Source organism: Mya arenaria, chromosome 4, assembly GCF_026914265.1.
Source record: "Mya arenaria isolate MELC-2E11 chromosome 4, ASM2691426v1".
NCBI lineage: Eukaryota > Metazoa > Mollusca > Bivalvia > Myida > Myidae > Mya > Mya arenaria.
Genome location: NC_069125.1, coordinates 81,972,840 through 81,999,973, shown reverse-complemented (window position 1 = coordinate 81,999,973; position 27,134 = coordinate 81,972,840). Strand labels below are relative to the sequence as shown.

At 35.3% G+C, this 27,134-nt stretch overlaps 1 long non-coding RNA gene across 1 annotated transcript; it reads right to left on the bottom strand.

Annotated features, from left to right (window-relative positions):
* Positions 1 to 19,784: 19,784 nt before the first annotated feature.
* On the bottom strand, positions 19,785 to 26,370 carry LOC128232614 (uncharacterized). Its single transcript, XR_008260554.1, has 3 exons — positions 26,216 to 26,370; positions 22,264 to 22,378; positions 19,785 to 21,345 (listed from the first exon to the last, which is right to left on the bottom strand). It is a non-coding gene; the product is annotated as an uncharacterized LOC128232614 (long non-coding RNA).
* Positions 26,371 to 27,134: the final 764 nt, after the last annotated feature.

Below are 27,134 nucleotides of genomic sequence, written 5' to 3'. Positions count from 1 at the left end.
TGCCAACTGTTAGCTGGCTGCCAATTGCCAGCTGGCAGCCGTTCACAAGGCGGCTGCCAAAGCGGCTGTATACTGTCAACTGGCTGCCAATTGCCAGCTGCCAATTGTCAGCCGGCTGCCAATTGCCAGCTGGCTGCCAACTGTTAGCTGTTAACAGCTGGTTGCCAACTGTTAGCTGGCTGCCAATTGCCAGCTGGCAGACGTTCACAAGGCGGCTGCCATAGCGGCTGTATACTGTCAACTGGCTGCCAATTGCCAGCTGCCAATTGTCAGCTGGATGCCAACTGTAAACTGGCTGCCAATTGGCAGCTGGTTGCCAACTGTAAAGTGCCTAAATCTGCATTTTCCCGTTTCGGACTGCATATTCCCGTTTCGGACTGCATATTCCCGTGCAAAACCCTAACCCTAACCCTAACCCTAACCCTAACCCTAACCCTAACCCTAACCCTAACCCTAACCCTAACCCTAACCCTAACCCTAACCCTAACCCTAACCCTAACCCTAACGCTGGATGCACTTTTTTTTTTTTAAAATCTATGTCCGTAACCCTAGCCTAACCCTAGGTGTATTTTGCTTTTAAAATAAATTGCCTGCCTGCCAACTGTTAGCTGGCTGTCAATTGCCAGCTGGCTGCCAACTGTTAGCTGTTAACAGGCTGCCAGCTGGCTTCCAACTGTTAGCTGGCTGTCAATTGCCAGCTGGCAGCCGTACACAAGGCGGCTGCCAAAGGTCGAGCTAGGCTCTTCATGGCTAAGTATAAAGTGGCTGCCAACTGTTAGCTGGCTGTCAATTTCCAGCTGGATGCCAACTGTTAGCTGTTAACAGGCTGCCAGCTGGCTGCCAACTGTTAGCTGGCTGTCAATTGCCAGCTGGCAGCCGTACACAAGGCGGCTGCCAAAGGTCGAGCTAGGCTCTTCATGGCTAAGTATAAAGTGGCTGCCAACTGTTAGCTGGCTGTCAATTTCCAGCTGGATGCCAACTGTTAGCTGTTAACAGGCTGCCAGCTGGCTGCCAACTGTTAGCTGGCTGTCAATTGCCAGCTGGCAGCCGTACACAAGGCGGCTGCCAAAGGTCGAGCTAGGCTCTTCATGGCTAAGTATAAAGTGGCTGCCAACTGTTAGCTGGCTGTCAATTTCCAGCTGGATGCCAACTGTTAGCTGTTAACATGCTGCCAGCTGGCTGCCAACTGTTAGCTGGCTGTCAATTGTCAGCCGTACATAAGGCCTAACCACAGCCCTAACCCTAACCCTAACCCTAACCCTAACCCTAACCCTAACCCTAACCCTAACCCTAACCCTAACCCTAACCCTAACGCTGGATGCACTTTTTTTTTTTATAAAATCTATGTCCGTAACCCTAGCCTAACCCTAGGTGTATTTTGCTTTTAAAATAAATTGCCTGCCTGCCAACTGTTAGCTGGCTGTCAATTGCCAGCTGGCTGCCAACTGTTAGCTGTTAACAGGCTGCCAGCTGGCTTCCAACTGTTAGCTGGCTGTCAATTGCCAGCTGGCAGCCGTACACAAGGCGGCTGCCAAAGGTCGAGCTAGGCTCTTCATGGCTAAGTATAAAGTGGCTGCCAACTGTTAGCTGGCTGTCAATTTCCAGCTGGCTGCCAACTGTTAGCTGTTAACAGGCTGCCAGCTGGCTGCCAACTGTTAGCTGGCTGTCAATTGCCAGCTGGCAGCCGTACACAAGGCGGCTGCCAAAGGTCGGGCTAGGCTCTTCATGGCTAAGCATAAAGTGGCTGCCAACTGTTAGCTGGCTGCCAACTGTTAGCTGTTAACAGGCTGCCAGCTGGCTGCCAACTGTTAGCTGGCTGTCAATTGCCAGCTGGCAGCCGTACACAAGGCGGCTGCCAAAGGTCGGGCTAGGCTCTTCATGGCTAAGTATAAAGTGGCTGCCAACTGTTAGCTGGCTGTCAATTGCCAGCTGGCTGCCAACTGTTAGCTGTTAACAGGCTGCCAGCTGGCTGCCAACTGTTAGCTGGCTGTCAATTGTCAGCCGTACATAAGGCCTAACTACAGCCCTATAGCGTCCTCATCAAGCAAATTGCCCCTGTTTCGCAAAGGCCACCATTGAGCAGAATGCCCCTGTTTCGCCAAGGCCACCGTTAAGCAAATTGCCCCTGTTTCGCAAAGGCCACCATTGAACAAATGCCGCTATTCATCAAATGCCATTGTAGAGCAAATTGACAAACACTGAGCCATGTCCTATCACATCTTTGCAGACAGCCTGACAGACAGCCTGACAGACAGACAGACAGACAGACAGACAGACAGACAGACAGACAGACAGACAGACAGACAGACAGACAGACAGACAGACAGACAGACAGAATAAACCACAGGAGGCAATCATGTTAAAAAAAAAATCGTTTTTTTTTTTTTTTTTTTTTTTTTTTTTTTTAAGTGTTTTGCCAAACATGAGTTAAGTATACTATACAAATATGTTCACTAATGTCCTACGATGATTTTGGAATGTACGCTGGATGCACTTTTTTTTTTTTATAAAATCTATGTCCGTAACCCTAGCCTAACCCTAGGTGTATTTTGCTTTTAAAATAAATTGCCTGGCTGCCAACTGTTAGCTGGCTGTCAATTGCCAGCTGGCTGCCAACTGTTAGCTGTTAACAGGCCGCCAGCTGGCTGCCAACTGTTAGCTGGCTGCCAATTGCCAGCTGGCAGCCGTACACAAGGCGGCTGCCAAAGGTCGAGCTAGGCTCTTCATGGCTAAGCATAAAGTGGCTGCCAACTGTTAGCTGGCTGTCAATTGCCAGCTGGCTGCCAACTGTTAGCTGTTAACAGGCTGCCAGCTGGCTGCCAACTGTTAGCTGGCTGTCAATTGCCAGCTGGCAGCCGTACACAAGGCGGCTGCCAAAGGTCGGGCTAGGCTCTTCATGGCTAAGTATAAAGTGGCTGCCAACTGTTAGCTGGCTGTCAATTGCCAGCTGGCTGCCAACTGTTAGCTGTTAACAGGCTGCCAGCTGGCTGCCAACTGTTAGCTGGCTGTCAATTGTCAGCCGTACATAAGGCCTAACTACAGCCCTATAGCGTCCTCATCAAGCAAATTGCCCCTGTTTCGCAAAGGCCACCATTGAGCAGAATGCCCCTGTTTCGCCAAGGCCACCGTTAAGCAAATTGCCCCTGTTTCGCAAAGGCCACCATTGAACAAATGCCGCTATTCATCAAATGCCATTGTAGAGCAAATTGACAAACACTGAGCCATGTCCTATCACATCTTTGCAGACAGCCTGACAGACAGCCTGACAGACAGACAGACAGACAGACAGACAGACAGACAGACAGACAGACAGACAGACAGACAGACAGACAGACAGACAGACAGAATAAACCACAGGAGGCAATCATGTTAAAAAAAAAATCGTTTTTTTTTTTTTTTTTTTTTTTTTTTTTTTTTAAGTGTTTTGCCAAACATGAGTTAAGTATACTATACAAATATGTTCACTAATGTCCTACGATGATTTTGGAATGTACGCTGGATGCACTTTTTTTTTTTTATAAAATCTATGTCCGTAACCCTAGCCTAACCCTAGGTGTATTTTGCTTTTAAAATAAATTGCCTGGCTGCCAACTGTTAGCTGGCTGTCAATTGCCAGCTGGCTGCCAACTGTTAGCTGTTAACAGGCCTGCCAGCTGGCTGCCAACTGTTAGCTGGCTGCCAATTGCCAGCTGGCAGCCGTACACAAGGCGGCTGCCAAAGGTCGAACTAGGCTCTTCATGGCTAAGTATAAAGTGGCTGCCAACTGTTAGCTGGCTGTCAATTGCCAGCTGGCTGCCAACTGTTAGCTGTTAACAGGCTGCCAGCTGGCTACCAACTGTTAGCTGGCTGTCAATTGCCAGCTGGCAGCCGTACACAAGGCGGCTGCCAAAGGTCGAGCTAGGCTCTTCATGGCTAAGTATAAAGTGGCTGCCAACTGTTAGCTGGCTGTCAATTGCCAGCTGGCTGCCAACTGTTAGCTGTTAACAGGCTGCCAGCTGGCTACCAACTGTTAGCTGGCTGTCAATTGCCAGCTGGCAGCCGTACACAAGGCGGCTGCCAAAGGTCGAGCTAGGCTCTTCATGGCTAAGTATAAAGTGGCTGCCAACTGTTAGCTGGCTGTCAATTGCCAGCTGGATGCCAACTGTTAGCTGTTAACAGGCTGCCAGCTGGCTACCAACTGTAAGCTGGCTGTCAATTGCCAGCTGGCAGCCGTACACAAGGCGGCTGCCAAAGGTCGAGCTAGGCTCTTCATGGCTAAGTTTAAAGTGGCTGCCAACTGTTAGCTGGCTGTCAATTGCCAGCTGGATGCCAACTGTTAGCTGTTAACAGGCTGCCAGCTGGCTTCCAACTGTTAGCTGGCTGCCAATTGCCAGCTGGCAGCCGTACACAAGGCGGCTGCCAAAGGTCGAGCTAGGCTCTTCATGGCTAAGTATAAAGTGGCTGCCAACTGTTAGCTGGCTGTCAATTGCCAGCTGGATGCCAACTGTTAGCTGTTAACAGGCTGCCAGCTGGCTACCAACTGTTAGCTGGCTGTCGATTGCCAGCTGGCAGCCGTACACAAGGCGGCTGCCAAAGGTCGAGCTAGGCTCTTCATGGCTAAGTTTAAAGTGGCTGCCAACTGTTAGCTGGCTGTCAATTGCCAGCTGGATGCCAACTGTTAGCTGTTAACAGGCTGCCAGCTGGCTGCCAACTGTTAGCTGGCTGCCAATTGCCAGCTGGCAGCCGTACACAAGGCGGCTGCCAAAGGTCGAGCTAGGCTCTTCATGGCTAACTATAAAGTGGCTGCCAACTGTTAGCTGGCTGTCAATTGCCAGCTGGATGCCAACTGTTAGCTGTTAACAGGCTGCCAGCTGGCTACCAACTGTTAGCTGGCTGTCAATTGCCAGCTGGCAGCCGTACACAAGGCGGCTGCCAAAGGTCGAGCTAGGCTCTTCATGGCTAAGTTTAAAGTGGCTGCCAACTGTTAGCTGGCTGTCAATTGCCAGCTGGATGCCAACTGTTAGCTGTTAACAGGCTGCCAGCTGGCTGCCAACTGTTAGCTGGCTGCCAATTGCCAGCCGCACATAAGGCCTAACCACAGCCCATTCCAACCATTCATGAATATAAACAACAAGGCAGTAGGTTTAATGGTAAAAATATTGTCTTAGGCAATGAATAATGGAAGATACATTTCAGGGTGTAAACAAGTCGTCTAAACCTAAATATCGTACATGAAAAGTGCTGTTAATCCGTTAAGAAACAGTAAAAAAATGAGGAGTCGGCAGTATTAATACGATTGGGAAGGCTACATGTTACTTGGACTTATCGAGTGATGAATTGCGATTGTTGGATAATAGCAAAATAAAAATGATCTTTTATCGGTGAGATGAAAGACAGTTGTTATTATAGGTATTGAACATTAGTTTTCTGCGTTTCATTGATATATGAAGTATCGGAAAAAATCCACCTAATACATCAATGAAACGCAGAAAATAATATTCAATTCTTAAAGAAATCAAGGTCAGTAATCCTATTAGCGCCATAAATCGGCCCATAAAATGAGAGCTGCGAATTTTGTAACCCTTTGCAAGTTATTATTAAACATTGGCTATAGGCAAATAAACAGAACATAGTATATACAATGAAAACAAAGTCAAAGTTCAACAACAGAAAAACTAGTTTTCAGGTCGACATATGATCAGATTTATGCGGTTACAATAGCTACAATGGTTTACAGCAAAGTTTTAGAAAAGTTTGAGAAAGTGTTTTTTTTTTCTATCTCAAATAGCGGGTTACGCGGTTACATCGGTTACATCGAACAAATTTAAAGTTCAACATCAAAAATTGAGTTTTCAGATCGACATATGATCAGAGTTATTCGGTTACAATAGGTACAATGAGTTACAGCAAAGTTTTTGAAAAGTTTGTAAAAGTTTTTTTTTCTATCTCAAATAGCCGGTTACGCGGTTACATTGGCTACAACTGCTTACATCCGTTACATCGAACACATTCAAAGTTCAACATCAAATATCGAGTTTTCAGGTCGACATATTATCAAAGTTATGCGGTTACAATAGTTACAATGTGTTACATCAAAGTTTTAGAAAAGTTTGAGAAAGTGTTTTTTCTATCTCAAATATCGCGTTATCGGTTACAGTGGTTACAACATCGGTTAAATCGAAAATTTTCATCAAAAATCGAGTTTTCAGGTCGATATCTTATCAGAGTTATGCGGTTACATCAGTTACAGTGAGTTAAAGCAAAGTGTTTGAAAAATTGGAAAAATTGTTTGTGTTTTCTATCCCAAATATCGGGTTACGCAATTACATCGATGAGTTACAACAAAGTTTTTGAAAAGTTTGAAAAAGTGTTGTTTTTTTCTATCTGAAATATTGGGTTTCGCGGTTATTGGTTACAACCGGTTACATCGAAAATTTCATCAAAAAACGAGTTTTCAGGTGGACACCTGACCTTAGTTATTTGGTTACAATAGTTAAAATGAGTTACAGCAAAGTTTTCGAAAAGTTTTAAAAAAGGTTGCTTTTTTTCTATCTCAAATATCGGGTTATCGGTACCAATACAACTGGTTACATCGGTTACATTGAAAATTTTCATCAAAAGCATTTTTTGACGTCGACATATGTTCTTAGTTATGTGGTTTCAAATCAGCTATATCAGTAATGCTCTTTTTGCAATCAGTTCAACCATTGATTTTCCATGACAGGATGGAAACCTCGCCGCCGTCGTGTCCCTATGCCCTCACGGCGTTTCTGTCGATGCAGAGGGTGCAGTAGGCTAGGTCAGCCCTCTTACCAAGCCGCAAGTAAGAGTCACGTTTTGTAGCAAAATGTAACAGTCTTTGATGAAAATAAAGCGACATCTTAATGATAGAATAAATTATGAAAAATAAAATTTGACAATGCTGATTGGTGTTACTTTTGACAGCATATATGATATGATCAACATTTATTACATATACCATTGAATTATTCGTTATTCCGTGTTCCGCAGAGTAACAGGAGTCGCGTTTTATAGAAATATTTACGCTTTTATGTGTTTTAACAGCCGTTGAAAAATTATAATGACATCTATATGATACAAAATAATTGAATTCGTCAATGCCGGGAAGATAAATTCACGGCTAGGGCCCGGGAATGTTTAGTTTCCCTTACATGATGAATATACTGGCGGGTACAAATCCCGTATATTATAAATGTTCGGAAATATATAAGTAACATTACCCGTACAAAATTGTAACACGGACATGATGTGTTTCCCGTACACGCTTAGTGTTTGGGAATGTTCAGTTTCCCCGTATATGATTAATATACCAATGGGGCATATAGGTTATGAGGGGAGGGGTTCACTCCTTAACGTTAGGACTTAAACACATAAATCTATATCGCTTTTAGTAAATCGTAGGAATTAACTAATACATTTTTCAGATAAGTCCACAGACGACTGTTTCAATTTATGGGTGCCGAAAAAGTGGGATGCATAACTAATATATTTTGTTTTTATATTGAAAGTTGACACCTAATATATTTAAGAAGTGTCATCACTGTCTTTTTCTCGGGTACTTTTATGGCCCTTCCAATTACTGCGATCATTTGTTTTCATAACCACATGGCCAGTGGGTCACATGGCCAGTGGGTCACAAATCTACAAAACACAAATTATTAAAATTATTAATAAATTTCATCGACAAACTGCTGAAAATAATATTATCATATTATGCATGAATTAAATAATGATAGATAAATATTAATAAATGAATAAAATGAATAAAAATGTAAATAAATATCCAGCATGTTTATCCAGTCATAATGGTATTCAAACAGTTTTATATTATCTGTGACATCTGCTTTTTAAATGCTGATAAAATAAGATCATATCTAAGATAAGGCGTCAAAAGAGACCGATTACTAAATAAACACAACAAAAATATTTATTAATTTCAAGTTTTTTAAAAGTTCTAATTTTGAAGACACCAAATTTGTTTTTATCTTGATTTTATTGAAAATGGCTCTTATTGTTAGCTTACTTTCTTCAAAGTTTGATTCCTATTATGAACCTCCTTTTCATTGAAAGCAGTTTACCCTAATCCTCCTATTGGTATGAGGGAGTTGAAATAAAAATGCTCTTTAAAGATGCATTTCAAAGATTGACAATTTTAACATTTTTTAAGTTTTGTCTCATATGCTGAATTTGGCATCAATGCCTTCATTTCATTCAATCATAAAAGATAACTTACAGTATAACAGATCGTAACTATTTTGAAAACTGCCGAAATATTTAGAATTTTTAAAGACTTAGTGTTATTGTAAAGCTTTCAGCCATTAAACATCAATTTTCAAACCTAAATATGAAGAACTGATCATTTGTCAGCAGTCTTATATCACTGAAATCCAGATATTTACGCAAAATTGGTTCATTCCAAGACAAAAACGTTGTCAATACGGTCAATCTGTGAGTGTAGTTTTAATACACAGTTATTATTATGTATGTTAAAGAAATGCAGAGGAAATCAACCTCAACGTAATTTTGTTAATGTCAGTGTTTTGGCTCTCCTTATTCGTTTAACCTTGATCTCAATCATAAAGAACACACTTGTAATAAATATATAGAAGAAAACGTTTTATACTACTGAAGTGCAGATTGTCGGAGGTCATGGCGGATAGCAAAGGGCAACTGATAAGCCATACCTTATTTGGACGCTGATTGGTCAGTCGGGTATTGGCCGGCAAGTTTGACTGACAGCCCGTGTTATGTCAATTAGTGACATGATCATTTGCTTTGAAAAACCACATGGCAAGTGGGTCATAAAACTATACGAATTACAACTAAAACACATATTCAAAAACTTATCAATTAATTCGACAGACTGTGGGAAATTTTATGACCGAATTAAATATAAATTGAAATAATGAAAAATAAGTACATATATAAATAACCAGCTTCCTTATCTCACTAACTATTATATTTAAACAATTGTGACAACTGTTTTGAAGAATGCTGATAAAATCCGCTCTGAAATAAGAGGCATCTGTTTTAAAGAAATTAGACTGAAAACTTATTAAAATCAAGAACAATAAATATTAATTTTAAGTTTGCATGATATTGAAAGTTCTGAATTGAAACTTATTGTTTATCTTCGTGGTTAAAAAACAACAGTTTAGCAATTAGATAAACATTTAAGAAGCAGCAAACCAGATTTTTTTCTATTCCTTAATTTATCTTAAACGGCTCTAATTGTTAGCTTACTTTTCATAGTTTGTTACCCATTATTAACTTTATTTTCATTGATAGTTGACCCTAACCCATCCATTGGTATGAGGGAGTGGCAATAAAGATACACAATCTTTAAAGTTGCACTCTCTTAAGTTTTACACTTTTTACTTATTTAAGTTTTGTCTCAGATTCAGCTAAATTTGGCATTAAAGTCTTCACTTCAGTCATTAAGATAACTCACAATAATGATCTCAACTATTTGGAAATCTGCCGAAAATGCTATTTATCTTAACGCTTTCAGCCATACAACATCAATTTTTCGTTTTTGCTATGCATATTTATGCGACTATAATAATTTCAATTTACGATAGTCGACTAATTGTTATTTTTTTTTTGATGGGACTTCGATTATTAGTTAGTTATTATGTCTGTGAACCGTGCATTGGAATTAAAAATTTGAACGTGAACCATTGAACAACCGGATAAACTTTAATTCTTATGAAATCTGGGTTTGCCATTTTAATTAAGGTACAACATTGCGAGCTTTAAATAATGTTTAAATAGAATAAGTGCACATCAGAAAAAAAGATGGCAATCTAAAAGGTTTGACATTTTGACATTAGACAATTTTTGGCTCGCTGGTACAATTTTGAGGAGAAACAAAATAATACATATGTATGCCTTTATGAATTAATACAAGCTATGTATTGAAATTACTTTGATTAAATATTAGTTGGCATACATCGACAATATTTCATAGGAATATCATGTACAGCACAATTTATGTTTATGTATTATCATCACATCTCGGAATGGACTGGTTGAATTGTTTAGAGCTGCACTCTCTCAGATTGACCGTTTTGACATAAAATATTTTTGTCTCAGATTTAGGTAACTTGTGTATAAATTCCTTCAATTCAAGCACAAAGATTACAGTAAATTGCTGAAAACTGCCAAAGATTACAGTTTTCAATGCTTTGAGAGTGCATCTTTAGCAAGTCTAGACATTTATAGGTTGTGTCACATATTCTAATAGTTTTTCTATCATGGGGTTCAAATGTCTGTACGCCATAAGCTTGTTATGTCTGTATTATTTCTTTTTTTAATGACCTGATGTCCGTGCGCAATTTGACCTAATGCCTGAAGCTAAGAAATCGCGAAATAGAACTTATATTAGTTGTGTAATGATTTCTTGATGTTTGTTTTAACAGCCTGTATAAATTGTTGTTGACAAGACAGTGGAATTTTAATCATACCACATTTTGTTTGAGCAAATGCCACAATAAAATGATTATGTTAAGGCAGATCTAGAATGACATTTAAACTTGATTATTCAACTATGCTATTTTTAAATCTTGTGAATTTATATAAATAGTAGTTTTGTCTATGTCTATAAATAATGTTTTTTTATAAAACAGCATGTATTTGTTTTTTTCTTATCATCCGTGTCTAACACGGTCAAACCTTACCTAGGTCCATACCGTATGAGGACCGTACATTCATCCGTGTACGGTGTCCATATTCCAATCCCGTACATGTTGCGTGTACTGGTCCGTATATCCATCCCGTGCACGTTACGTGTACGGTGTTTGTATATCCATCCCGTACACGTGGCGTGTACGAGCTCCGTATATTTATCCCGTACATGTTGCGTGTACGAGTCCGTATATCCATCCCGTACACGATGCGTGTACGTAGTCCTATATCCATCCCGTACATGTTGCGTGTACGGAGTCCGTATATTCATCCCGTACACGTTGCATGTACGGGGTCCATATATTCATCCCGTACACGTTGCGTGTACGGGCTCCGTATATTCATCACGTACACGTTGCGTGTACAGGGTACGTATATTCATTCCGTACAAGTTGCATGTACGGGGTCTGTTAATTCATCCCGTATACGTTGCATATACGGGGTCCGTATATTCATCATGTACACGTTGCACGTACGGGGTCCGTATATCCATCCCGTACATGCGAGTGTATGGGCTCCGTACATTCATACATATATTTTTGCCAAAAAAATGATATGCTAAAAATATGTATTTCTTCAAAAATACGTGAAAGAAATAAAAAAATTGCTTATACTTTTATAACTTTCGTATATCTACGGGTATGTGGATGGTTATACGAAAGTCCGTACACGTGGTGTTCCGTATACGTATTCATGTACGGGTCCCGTACACGTTGGGTGCAGGGGTCCGAACACGCCCGTATATTCAAGATGTACGGGACCGTTCTTTCCCGTATATTCAACCATTTTCCGCAGTGCAAATACTCTACCGTCTAATTTTTTATATATACAAAAGATGAATTTAGCTGGCCGTTTATACTTATTTATTTTAAATTTTATTAGAGAAGCTCTTTGAACTTTAAGGTCCTCTAGCAGATTATTGTTACAATTTCATTATATTTGTTATTGTTTTCACATTATAAGCTGCTGCAATAAAAACCCTTTCGTCACCGAATATTGTTGCATTGCAAGATATACTTGCCCAGTAAACTTTTTTTTACAAATGATGACTTTTTTAACAAACATATAACATCTATGTTGTTGACAGAATTTGATATGTTTCTGATGTTCTAAAATACCCCTTTTCAACGAATTATGTCCTGATATTTCCTTTTTTGTCGAAACCCTTTGCAAACTTTAAGCTTCTGCAAAAATGCCTTTCTTGATTTTTGCATACGATATATTGCTAACCAACTTAACTCGACTTGTTTGTGATTGCGTTTCACAATGTTCGAGCAACTATTAAGACCTCTTTCTTGGTTTTTACATACTATGAATTAACTTAGTACACCAGAGTCAACTTTAAATCTTTCCTTATACATGAACACAAAGAAAGCAAAAGGACATTGGCCATTTGTCATCGAATGATGTGATGTTACACATTATATGTGTACAAATAAAACTTACTAGGTACGTGTAAACTCTTTGTCTTTTGTCTTTGGAACCTTTTTGTGATATGTTAACACGTTTATACTTATTTATTTTAAATTTTATTAGAGAAGCTCTTTGAACTTTAAGGTCCTCTAGCAGATTATTGTTACAATTTCATTATATTTGTTATTGTTTTCACATTATAAGCTGCTGCAATAAAAACCCTTTCGTCACCGAATATTGTCGCATTGCAAGATATACTTGCCCAGTAAACTTTTTTTTACAAATGATGACTTTTTTAACAAACATATAACATCTATGTTGTTGACAGAATTCGATATGTTTCTGATGTTCTAAAATACCCCTTTTCAACGAATTATGTCCTGATATTTCCTTTTTTGTCGAAACCCTTTGCAAACTTTAAGCTTCTGCAAAAAATGCCTTTCTAGATTTTTGCATACGATATATTGCTAACCAACTTAACTCGACTTGTTTGTGTTTGCGTTTTACAATGTTTGAGCAACAATTAAGACCTCTTTCTTGGTTTTTACATACGATGAATTAACTTAGTACACCAGAGTCAACTTTAAATCTTTCCTTATACATGAACACAAAGAAGGCAAAAGGACATTGGCCATTTGTCATCGAATGATGTGATGTTACACATTATATGTGTACAAATAAAACTTTCTAGGTACGTGTAAACTCTTTGTCTTTTGTCTTTGGAACCTTTTTGTGATATGTTAACACGTGTTAGACGCTTCATTAAAGATTCTTGTAGTTGACTCTTTAAATGTGACATAATATTTTCCTATTGTTATATACAACAATTGTTGTGATTATTTTAAATATATTTTGCACATAAATACAGACTGTGTAAGAGTGTTACGTATGTGGTTTTACGCACTGACTGCCGAATTAACATACTTCATGTGTGGACCAATTTCGTCCTTCTACAGATACGATAAAAATGAAATAGTGTGTATTATATTATTTGTTTGCGATTTTCCACATTTTCCGCGTTGGACGGGAATGCTTCTTTCCATCGAAAGTCTTTATTTAAATGCCGTGCATTGCAATAACATGTTTAACACTAACAAGTTTTTATATAATTGCTTTCTGTAAATCTGTAACACAAATATTTTAGCAATGAAGCAAATGTATCTAGATATTTTGTTTTCGTTTCTAGGAAACGCATGCAATGTGAGTAATGTCTTCAAGCATTTGTATGTGTATGTTGTACTGTTCTTTAAAGTGTTCTTTATGTGTACTCATATACTTTGATAACTATTATTGAAGCACTATGAAATATACACAGGTCTGGCTTAGTTAAACATGTTATTTCAATATGTGTTATCGAAATTTAATTATATAAATGTGAATGTTGTTTACTTGCATCCTGTCATGATGTAACGTGTTTGGTGTTTATTTATAAACTACTAGATTTGCTCTATCATTATGGAGGAAATAAATGTGTAATTACGGTCTGTGTAATTCTGACAGACAATACAAAGATCTATTGGTAGGTGGGGTTGAATGTAATCCATTCCTGAAACCAAAAATAAAATTTAAGAAACAGGGAGTGAGGTCGCTTTCATAAACTTAAGACTGTACAGAACAAGACGAATGCAGTTATTTTTATAAACTTTCAATCTCAGCAGATGATTGGTATCGATATCTAGAATGCTCAAGGTCGTAAAAAAACAATCGTAAGCCAGCTGCGTCCTGTATGTTACATTCAAATATAGTAGTATGTAAACCTTGTGCATAATTGAGTCATATATATATATATATATATATATATATATATATATATATATATATATATATATATATATATATATATATATATATATATATATATATATATTGACGTATACAATATTAATGTACATGTTTGTTCAAATATTAAATAAACTATCTAGTGCAGCAGAACAGCTTTTAAATTAAATAAGGTAAAAACTTCCATAATTTGCATAACGACAAATGTTTGCCTTCACTCCTTGTACGTCACCCTTGATCTTATTAATAAACTATAACTAAACATCCGCAAAAGATCCTTCAATATTAATATGAGAACTACAGAAACAAGCTCAGTAGCGAAAAGTTTAAAAATAATCCCCGTTTTATGGCACAGGGTAAACGCCAAAGACATAGAACATAATAAAAAAAAAATCACTAACAAGAAAGGCAGCGCTTTCGTTAATACTATATAGGTATGTAGATTAGTCATCGTTGATGTAGATGGTTTTACACATTTCCTGTATTATGTAAATTTGACGTAGGACACACGTGATCATTGTTTTAGACGTAGAAACAAAATCATCCATTTTCTCGACATTCTTTGATTTCTTGTAACACATCACGCCATTCAGTAAAATGCCAAGTAAGTTTATGGTTTAACACACCATGAGTAGCAAATGTACTTACTGCGCACGTTTTACCATTTGTATTCTTGACATATGAACGAAAACATTTGTTTTGACCTATTAAAAGCAAATATCGATTAAGTGTCATATTTTCACTTTTTTGATGTGGAAACTTAACTTCTAACGTACGATGGACTGATAATCTTGACCAAGACACGAAAGAATTTGATATTAAGATTTGTTTTGACTGTTTAGTGTCATGGTATACGAAATATTGAGGTTCTGTTAAGTGTTAAAGGAATACTGGATATGTAGCTATTATTGCTTTATTTAAATAGTTATGGCAATCTAACATGTAAATAAATATTACTAGTTTTGTTTAAAATATACAGCATTCCCCATACAATAAAACACATCTATCACCACACAATTATTCGCATTATTGTGCGCATTTTGTCAAATACTGAGACAAATTATAATATTTTTTGGGAATGCCAGACAGCATAACCATTTTAGAACGAAAAAAAAAATCCTGTTTTTATCAGGGATAGTTTCTTTTATTCAAACAGTAGATACAACAACATACACAGACCATGAAAAGTAACATTCATACACACGTATTGTACTGTTTCATTATAAATAACATTGTACAACAATAAAATAAGGGAAAAAACGGAAAGATAAAAAACCAAGGAAATAAATAAACATGCAAGTATATCAGATATTGTCAACGTATGTCAACGTCAATGCTTTATATTTAACTGTTATTTTAGTATAATTTTATTGAAAAAGAAGTTATAATAGAAAACGTTCTTCAACTGTCTAAACTTTTTTTTCCTTTCCGATAATTTGTGCTATTATAAATATTCAGAGCCAGTCTTAGGCTATTTATAAACCCTGGCATTGTTGGAACTATTTTTTTCTTTTACATAAAAATGTGAATTTCTTAAATTCTAGGAACAATAAGTCAAACCTGAAATTATTATTTCCAGACCTTAACAAAACAAACATGCTATGTATGACAGTATTTGGGTCAATGGAAAACACTTTTTGTAAAATGTGTTGTAGCAAAGGCTGTATCTTATTACAATCCAAAAAAGATGAAAAAGAGTTTCTTCACAGCGTTCACAAAAGAACATAGCTTATCATCGACTAATTTCATTTTATAAAGCAACGATTTTGTTGGTAGTATTCTGTGAATTATTGTTGTCTGTAACCATTGTATATATGTGTCTCTTGAGCAATAGAATACATAGCTATATGTAACTTTCCATTTTATATTGATATTTTAATATAACAACACCCACTTTTGTTGACTAGTTGGTATATCATTGTTTTAATAAACGTGTTGTAAAGAAATCTATTTAGGTCATGTTATAAATAACAATTAAATCATGGGTTAATACAAAGAGCAATATCAATGTCTCCTAACACAATGTTCTTTTGTTTTATATATGATATATTGCAGATTTAAGCCCATTGTAATGTAATAAGTTTATTTGTTTGCCAACAATCCATTCTTAAGCACTAAGATTATACATTTTACCAATTAAATCGAATAAGTCTTTTAAATAGTGTAACCCCTTATTATATAAGGCAGGTATAAAAACATAATTTCCCTTTTTAAAGTTATGGTTATAGAATAAAGGAATATGCAAAAACTGCTTTACTTTGCCCATACATATTTTATCTATATAAAGCATTTATGCTTTATTACATATTTCCAAAAATTATTTGACAATTTTTGGCAAATATTTAAAAAAAACATTTTACCACAATTAAACATCTTTACCACATCAAATAAACTAGCCATTACTTTAAAACATTTACTTTCAGTATGTACTATATAGTTTTTAAGCCATTTTATTTTCAAGCTATACATATAACTCACAACATCTATTATATTTATACCACCTTCTGTAAAATCTTTCACAAACACTGTGCTTTGCATTTTAGGTTCATCCCATACAAACTCAGAGAATAAATCGTTGAGTTGTTTCATAAAATCATTTGATGGATAAGGTAAGCTGATAAAAAAACAGTGGTAATACAATTGACTTTACGACAGTAGTTTGCCTATAGGTGTTAATTTTATTCTTTTCCAATACCGAATGCTATTCTTCACTTTCAACAGTTTCTCATCAAAGTTTATTTCACACATTTTATAAAGATCTACATCAAAATGTACACCAAATAGTTTAAATCTAGTATCACCCCATGACAATTTGAATTTTGTTTTAATCGATCTGGCAAGAATATTTTAGTGTTCCAATCCAAACTGACTTCGTTTTATCAAAATGTACCTTTAAACCTGATAATTGTGAAAATCTATATAACTGCTCTATGACAGTTTTTACTGTGTTCTCTGTACCATCTAGTAATACAGATGTATCATCCACAAATTGTGAAATCCTATATTCCTCCCCATCGACACATACACCTTTTATATCTTTACAATGTCTTTTTTTAATAGGAAGGATTTCTGCACATAAAAGAAATAAGTATGGAGAAATTGGATCTCCCTGTCTTCATCCTCTACCTATCTTAAAAAAAATCTGACAAGTATCCATTTAATTGAACAGCTACCTCAGTATTATATAAAAATATTCTGATCTACCTTTAAATGTATCACCAAACTTAAATAATGCTAAGGTTTTCTCAATAAAATTAAACGATATATGTAGCACCCTCATGATTAAACCGCGTCCTTTACACTAAGCCGTTCTATCGTATAGTTATAAAGTCAAAACAACCACGTCCGATGATACACGTTTTATTGTTAGCAATTATTTGTTTCTTAGTTCCAATTAATTTGATCTATTAAAGAAGAGCAAAGCTGACTCTGAGATCTTAAGCTGGCAGACTGCCTGATCTCGGTCCTTAGACCTGAAGATTTAAACCCAGTTACATTCTCGACTATCCTAACGAGAAGCAGACTCCAAACTCCAAAAACTATCCCTTAAGCTCCGGATAAGTGTTTTTATATTTCTCAATTGACCTAAATTGCAGATGACCATTCAGAAGTGTTTCCTAATTTTCCTTCATAGTTTAACGATATCAGGTGGTACATTTGACCTCACGTGACCATACTCAAAGTATCTTACTGGCTATCGCAACAAAAAGGAGCCTGTCAATCAATATATCTGGTGACGTCAAAATGGACTAGACCAAACCCCTTTGATAGGATTTTAGTAAACAAGGTAATTAAGCTCATCTCTGGACAGTATTTAAATTAGCCATTAGCGGTTGACCTTGGCCCTTGCTGATTGATCTTCGATGGTACCAAGTAATATATGAGTTTATCAGAAAGCAGATCATTTGATAATTATTAATCAAGCCTTAGGGTCGTTATTAACAAATGATAAAGAGATTAACCGTTCCATATATTCTTAGGATACCTAATTGACACCTGCCGGTAACGGTAATGAAGCTCAAATGAAAATAACGCTATGGCATTTTGACCACTTAGTAGCTAAGGAAACGAGTAATGACCTTAGCAGATTGGCGAGGGCCATTGTGTAACATATAGAATTAAACGCCTTTTCAAAATTTCCAGTTTGGTCTTTAGAAACTAAAACATCTAATACACTTTTCAATCTATTCGCTATGCTACCTGAAGCTATCTTGTAAATGACGTTTAGCAAAGTAATAGGTCTCCAATTTTTCAAGAATTGTTTAGGTTTATTCTCCTTTGGTATACATATAATCTTACCCAATTTTATATTTCTAGAAAACGAATTACACTTAAAGGCATGATTTATTTAAACAACAAAATTGCCAATATTTTTCCAAAACATTTGTAGAAATTTACTGTGAATCTATCACATCCTGGACATTGATCATTTCCCATATGTTTTAACGTACATGATACTTCATCATATGTTAGAAGGCCCTGTAGGGAGCTTATCTGATGTTTGTTTAATACATTATAAACACAATTATCTAGTTCTTCTTGTAGATCAAAATCAACAGATTCCCTTTCACTGTAAAGATGTTGATAGAATTTGTAAGATTTTCAAAATTTCATCTTGTTCATATATAAAAGTGCCATCGTCTCTTTCAATAAATGGTAAATGTTTATCAGCAATAGTTTTCTTTTCTAAGTTGCAAAAATATGAGGTAGCCTTCTCACCATTTTCTTTCCAGTCTGCTCTAGATATAATAACAAAGGCTTTAAGCTTACTGCTTCTTAATTCATTTAACTCAGTCTCTAAAATTATTAACTGTATCTTCTGTTATATTACTTTGCAATTTTAAAATATCATTTAGCAATATTTCGTCTTGTTTATTTCTTTTTTAGACTTGTAACTGGCAAAAGATATAGTTTTACCTCTAATTTCCATGAGCAAAGTTTCTAAAATAATTCATCATTAATTACAAACTGTATTTCTGATCTATCCATTTCTACCACAAACTCACTATCGTATACAGGATTACAATATTGTAAAATAACATCATCAATCTTTTTTTATACATTCTAAATATTCAATGTCTAATAAAAGTGAGTTAATAAATTTCCATAGTCCTTTACCATGTTTGGTTAAAGAAAAACATAATTCTAAAGCAATTATTGAATGATCTGATTTGTAACAAATATCTGTTTCACATTTCCTCACAAGATTTATAATATTATTTGATATAAAAAATAAGTCATGTTTTTATCTTGCACGAACAATAAGTAATTTTGTAACATGTTTTGATTCTTGATGTTAAAAAAGACCTGATTAATTTTCTTCACAATTTTAAGCTAAATATTTGGAAGTTAACAAATAATTTTTGCACATTCCAATTAATAAACATTCACGTATGTACTTTACCTTGGCCAGTAAAATATCCTGTATATTTAAGTATGTATTGCTTTGAAACATTTTTACTATATTATATTATTATATTGTTTATTCATCAGTTCTTATGATGGCTTTACACTTTAACTATGATTTGCCAATTTAACTTTGTACACACGGGATGACAATTGCTGTCTACCTGGAAACAAAATCAATCCAATTTTGTGACATTTCTTTACTATTGTAATATGTTTGTATATTTCATCTTCCATGTTCGTGGTTGTACATACCGTTTATTCTTAACCTATGAACAACATATTTTATATTTTTTTCAAAACTTTGATTGTCAACTTAGCATATTAAACCAATGCTATATTTGGTAGTGTGTGACCTAGAAGATGTAAAATCAAATTTCGTGACATTTTTGATGTTTCACGAATAGGTGTTAATTTTTTTGTCGTGACCAAGACAAAAATAAAATATTTATTACATTGTTCAAATTCAAGTGCATACGTCAACGACAGTGGAATTACATTCTGTAGTCAAATGTTTTTTTTATCTCATTTATTTTTTCACATATAATCTGTATTAGCACACAGTTCTAAATTCTTATCTTAGAAATTCAGTTCTATTTATTTTGTTAGGATAAATATCCATACTAAACAATTATGCTCACGCACACACATATACTATTACATAAGCACACCCATGCGCAGGCATGAAAACACACACTGAATCTAATTCTTGCGCGTAAGTATCAGCTTGTAATGTAAAAGCACGGAGTATTTTGTAACAATCACTCTACTGGTTCCCACTGACATTCCTTCCATTATTGTTCAAACACAACAATGTTGAACGTCTCTTTTTACAGATTGTCATAATATTTTGCGACACCATGACAATGTAAAATATTAATGAAAACCTGTAAAATATAATTTTGAAAAATAATACAAAGATGAACTGTTTATTATTCAGTCCCTCTTATATAATATACGTATGGACCTATTATCTTACAATTAATTACATGGCAATTTTCAACTTCTTAGAGCTCACTTCCCTGTTTTTGTCGCAATACTGATATAAAATCAAGCTCATTTTTTAACATCAGGTCGCATTCTTCACGGTTCACCCTAAAGCCCGCGTCCCAGGTACTTGTTTCGACCTCTAGACTTCTCTCAACGCTTTCGTTCCCCGCACGACAGAAGGACGCAAGACGTTCCAGGACGCGCTTGAAATAGAGCACCTCCATATGAATATCGAGTAACTCAAACCGGAACTTGCGCCAAAATTCTTCATAAAAATGGTCATACACATAATAGTCAAGCCAATTTCGATGCTTAAATTTCGCAATATCATCTGGAGTAAGGTCTTTTTTTGACCAGCCTTCCTTGCTGTGAACATTGTTTGATATAAACAATATATCCACATGCTTCCATTTAAAATACCGTTTCAAAAGTATCAAAGATTCTTCAAAATATTCAACCAACAAAACCAATTTGAAAATGCTATTAAGCTCTGTCAACTTTGCAGCAATTGTTTCCTGATTGGTTGAAATAGATATTCCAAAGTCTCTTGCCATACTGTTTTAGTGTATGAAAAAAATCCTTTGTCGAATTTTGGATTACGTATGAGTGCAGTTAGTTTATTTCCAGGGATTGCCGATATGTATGGGAGCTGCGAGGATGGCTGAGAATAATAGTTGATAGAAGACACAAATTGTTCGAGCGGTTCTCGCACAATTGCAATGTACGTCGCATCCTTCGGAAGTACGCTTCCATAGGTCTGTATGTTAAAAATGCCATGTGTACACAGGATGTCATGGTCGCCTGAACCTTGGCATTTTCAGAGGAAGGTGCTGTGACACCGTTCTCGAGAAATAATTCGGATGATTTGTAAACACAAACGTTAAGTTACGCTTTAAGCCGAACCGAAAAAAAATGTTTTGCATTGTGGAACTAGCAGCTTTGTGTACCTTTAGGAAACCTATGTGCCGAACCTCTTCAAGCTGACTGGAAAAATATATCGCAGTGCTCATGGTTATATTAACCTGCTGTGCCAACATGTAAATAGATACAATCACTGCGACAACCAGACACCTGAAACAAACACATGAGAGGGTCATTACTATGCGTGCCTTTATACACGGAATTGGTAGTGTTAGTGTCGATAATATTTTAGTTCAAAGCAATGTGTCAAAGAAATAATCAAATAATTTCACTTCTGGAATGTGTCAGTTATTTTTGAGTTATGGTTTGCGAATTGCTAGGCAACTATTTTTGTGATTCTTAAGGAAAGTGGTCATTTGAATACGAAGAACCGCGAGTCTAAATAACGAAAGCATAAGAACAATTTTAAGAATGGTTTTGATTGTCGTCACAATTATTTTTAAAAAGGTCGGTAAATATAACCTCACGTTTAACGGAGCATGATAATATACTAAGTACAAATGAAAACAAAAGATTTGTATCGACTTTGAAATGAATGAAATTGTTAATGTAGGTAGCAAAATTTAAGGGTCAAATATCTTGCGGTTAAAAGTAAAAAATAGGAATTTATATTGCCTTTAGTTTTCATTCTTTTTCCCAAAACAAAAAGGCAGATTAGCGATATGACTCAGCTTTGACGTAAGAGGTGTTTCTGATTAAATTTGTCCGAGTGTATGTGTAGGAAAAAGGTGTAATATATTATTATTTAAAAATATTGATTAATGTTAGGACAAGTATGAGGTTTTGGACATACAACTAGTTTAATATTGAAGTGAAAGTATGTGTGCGTTCATTGACCGTTCCAAGACGATACCTCAACATTGATCAAACTTGTTTGTGAATTTGTGTTGTCTTTGGCGTTGCCTATTGCCACTAAACCGGGTTTATGTTTAAACTTTTGCTACTGAGCATGTTTCTGTAGCTTTTTGCATATATATTGTCTTCGACGTTTGTTTTGTACTATTAAATTGTCACAAAACAAAACAAGTGATAAAATACATACTGAGAAAAAAAACACATCAAGCTTACCAAACGCATAATTTTCTCTTCATTCCTGGTATGTCACACACGAGATATCAGCTGTGCAATCAAGTCCTGTTATAGGATAATGTGTTCTAGCTGTAAGGATGTCTTCGGTAGGTATCTGCAATAACACTGGAATCGGTCTCAAATCGATTGAATTCCAATATGAAATCGCTCGTCAATATTAGAATGAGGTTAGAAAAAAGAAGTTTGTATTTGACAAGTCACACACATGTAAACTATAAAATGCTAAAATGAATAATGCAAAATGGTATTGAAAGTTGCTTAAAGGATATATTGTAAACAACTCATGTTCCCTTACATCTGGTGATGTTTTAGAATATTTCAGATCTATAAATAATCCTGAATCAGTGTTTTTTTCAACCTGATGAAGACATATTGTGTTTCAATGAAAGATATTTAAAGGAGAATTAAATGTTATGTTTGAGGTACTTACTGTACCTTTTACTATTGAGGCTATCAGTAAGGCTTTACTAAATTAAATAATGGTAAATCAGGTGGCCCTGACTGTTTTATTAATGAATTTTTCAAGTTTGGATCAAACAATGATGCATTTAGTACAGCTTTATGTAGATTGTTTAACAAATTATTTGACACTGGTTATTTCTCTGAAAAGTGGTCTGAAGGGTTCATCATGCCTTTATTAAAAAGGAGATGTTAATGTTGCAAGTAATTATAGAGGTATTACATAATTCAGTACCCTTGGAAAGATATTTACTAAAGTTTTGAACGATGTACTTACTGATTGGGCTGAAAATCAAGTTTATATTGAGGCTCAGGCTGGCTTTAGAGAAAATACGGGAACTATCGATAATGTTTTTGTTTGATATGGTATTATAAACTTTTTTCACAAATACAAATAAGAAGTTATTTACTGCATTTGTGGACTTTACCAAGGCATTCGATTATGTTGTACGGAATAATATATGGTACAAACTTATTAACTTGGTGTAAGAGGTAAAATGTTAGATATTAAACGTTCAATGTACAGGAATGTTAAGTCTTAAGTAAAATATGACAATGTTTTAAGTGATAGTTTCATGTTTGTTAGGTGTTCGTCAAGGAGAATCCTTATCTCCATTTTTATTTTCCATGTATCTAAATGATAAAGAAGAGTATTTCATGACTAATTAACCATCAGGGTATAGATTTAGATGTGTTTAAACTATTTATATTATTTATGCTGATGATATTGTTTTTTGTCAGACTCAGAGATTGGTTTACAAGAAGGTCTTTTATTACTAGAGAGATTTTGTGATAGGTGGAAGTGATAACTCACAAAAGACAAAGGTCATGATAATTAGGAAAGGCGGTATATTAAAGGAGGAATTTAAAGTTGGTTTAAAGGCCAGGAATTAGAAATTGTTGACAAGTTTACATATCTTGGAATTGTAAATCTTGGATCTGTGAAACATAGATGAGATATTTTCGATAAACTTATGTATCCAGTTTTAAGTTACGGCTCTGAAGTGTGGGGTCTTTTTAATTGTCAACAAATAGAAATGTTACATTTATTTTTTTGTTAAGAAATATTAGGAGTTAGAAAACAAACCGAACATAGTTTAGTTTATGGTGAACTAAGTAGGACTTCATTGTTTAGTAAACGTTTTGTAAATGTGATTAGACATTGGCTTAAAATAAATATTCAAACCATCAAATATGTTAAAATTGTATATGATAAAATGTATTTAGAAGTAGATTGGATTTCTATGTTAAGAGAATTATTACAGAGGCTTGGATTCAATGATGTATGGTTAAACAAAGGAGTTGGAGATATATCTTTATTTTTGAAGGTTTTAGGTAAAGAGTTACTGATATTTTTATTCAAAGTTGGAGCTCAGAATTATCATAGTCTACCAGAGCTACAACCTATGTGCTATTTGCAGACTTCAAAATAACAACAGTTTAAAAGGATGTTAACTTTTATAAGTATAAACTTGCATTGTCAAGATTAAGGATGTCTGGACACAGATTATAGGTAGAGGCTGGTAGATGGCATTAACCACCTGCTATATCTTATTCAGAAAGAAAATGTCATTTATGTGATTCACTGGGTGAATATCATTTTGTTGTTGAATGTAAATTGTATACTGGTATAAGAAAAGCTTACATTGATAAATATTATTATGCAAGACCTAATATGCTTTAAGTCATATAATTATTCACTTCTCAAAATACTATATATAGAAATTATCCATGTTTGTTATAAAAGCTTTCGAGTTGAGAAATGCATACTATAGTTAATACGGATAATATTTAGTTATTCCTCTCGCTGTGTTTATGTTGTTCTTTGGCACTGAGATTGTTAAACCAATTTGTAACTTATGATTGGAAGATTGAATGACCGTTGACTATGCTATAAAAATTAACGTATTTATTTTATTGATTGTGTACGCATGGGCACATTGCCTATTGTATTCTTAAATAAACTCTAAAATCTATAAAAGGACGAGCGTATTTATTTAATTTATTTAAACAAGTAGGTTTGGTGTTTGTATGTTAGGGAACATAGCTCATTGTCGTTTAAGCCCTTGCAATGTGTTCCTAAACAGGGTTTATTTATGAATGTATGCCTATTTGGCTTGTCCATGTATGTTCCATTGTTTTATGTATAAAACTATCGAAGGATAAGCTAGAATTTTATTACCCTTTTTAATTGATGTTTACATTATCAAAAATAAAACTTAATACAATAAAATCAAACATCGTTATTCATTATCCTTATGAATGTTTGCTTCATGTTATCTAAAGTTCATATAAAATATATTCAAATATAAAATGGAATGCACTCTACTCTGGAAACTCCCCATGAATTATTAAACGCTACATCTATATTTCTGACAACACAGTTATGTGTATCTGACTCAGGTAAAAATATCATTATGTTATCAATGAAACATACTTGAACAATATACTAGCAACAAACTTGGAAAAATAAAATAATTGAAAAAAAATGTCCCATCTTCACATCATTTACTGAAAATTTGAAGATGAATCTTTAGCTGTAACTAGAATTCAAATGGTTTTAATAACGTTGTTATATCGCTGTTAATCTTTTTTTCTTTTTTCTAGCCCCTATGGTGGAAGGCTGACCCGGTTTATTCTTCCGTAATTAGTCTATGCAACTTGTAGACAAACGTGCTGCCACATCGTTTATAGTGTAAAACTCCTTGACTAATCGTTTTGTTTCAGCTGTATTATAACTTCCTGACGCCGCGTTATTCATTTTCACTATTTGTCGCTATTTTTCCACGTCGAAAACATGTCCGTAGCCCCCGATAGTCTCGTTAACAAGAAAACCCTGTTCCCTGACCATTTGGTTGCGGTAATCCAATCTTTTTCGATAAAGCTATTTTGACGAATATATTTCGTATGTACATGTTTGTGTCTCTACTTCATTGTCGTATAGGTCCTTGAATTGTGCCTTTAAACAGGTTTATTATTTATTGTTTGCCTACTGGGCATAACGACCTTAATCATTGTTAGTTTTCATCCAAAATACAATTGGTATATATTTCGTAGTGTCCTGATATAAAATGTAATTTGAAATCCGACCAGTTTATAAAGATAAATTTGACCATCGTTCAACACTATTAGCTAGAAATGTGGCCTCTAAAGATAAAGCAAGTTGTCGTTTGTTATATTTGAAATTTTGAGTAACATTTCAAAGAAAGAAAATATATGTGCCACTTTTGAAATGGCAACACATGCGCTTGTAATGTTTTGGTAATCAATATTAAGATAATGGACAGTAATACTTATACATGATTTGTGTCCTTGTGGTGATAAACCAGTAAAATATTTGCTTGTGTGTTTTATTAGTTTAGGTTATAACCTAATATGCTTTGCTGATTCAGAATTTAACTGACTAAGAAACTCAACGAATATAACTTTAAATAAACATTAAAAATAAAGAAAGATAAAATAAACAACAAACCAAAAATATCTATGCTGCGGCAATAATCTGGGCAAAATACGTTATTTATTTCCATAATACTAACATTATATTATTTTTATACCGAGTGTAACATCCGCACACTGTCATTATAAACGCTTTTAAAATGACAAGAATATCCATGCACATAAAATATAGCATAGTACTATCACATTACCATTTCTAAACATATCAACTTACATCCGATCCGATGTTATAGGGAAACATTATACTTGTCGCTGCAAAAAAACAGTTACAGCAGAAATATTTTATCTTATAGATATATACAGTTGAACCTCGTTGGCTCAACTCACAGGGACAGGCCAGAATACCTCGATCCTCAAGCAATTCGAGCCAAGCGGAAATGCTTACATTGAGGTTAAAGTTACCGGACCTTTACATGTAGTTTGAGCCAAGCGAGTTCGAGCCAACGTGGTTCGACAGTACTACATATTGATGACAAAATTCCCCTAAAAGAGAAAAAAGTGTGTAAACTTTTCTACCTGACACTGTATCAAATTAAACCTAACAGACAATAGCTACGATGGGCGTGCAGTTTGCCTACGGTACTCACGTGAAAGAGACCTTCCTTTTCTTGCCATATTTTAGGCGCCTATGAACCATAAAATAGGAACCAGAAAATTTGTCATTAATTGTTCATTAAATGCGATGCAGACACATTTGTAACCAACAGATACTTAGAGAGCTATAAAGAGACAAATATATTTTTCATATTGTTTGAAGGTTTAATAGGAGTTATTAAGAAATACTTAAACAACATGTTAAATTACTTTTTGTATTAATGATAAAACTCAAAACCCATCAATGTCATGTTGTGGTAAGAATACTTGGCTTGAAATCAAAGAAAGTAAAAACGTTTATAATGATTTAATAAAAATAACAATACTCCAACTTGTCAGGC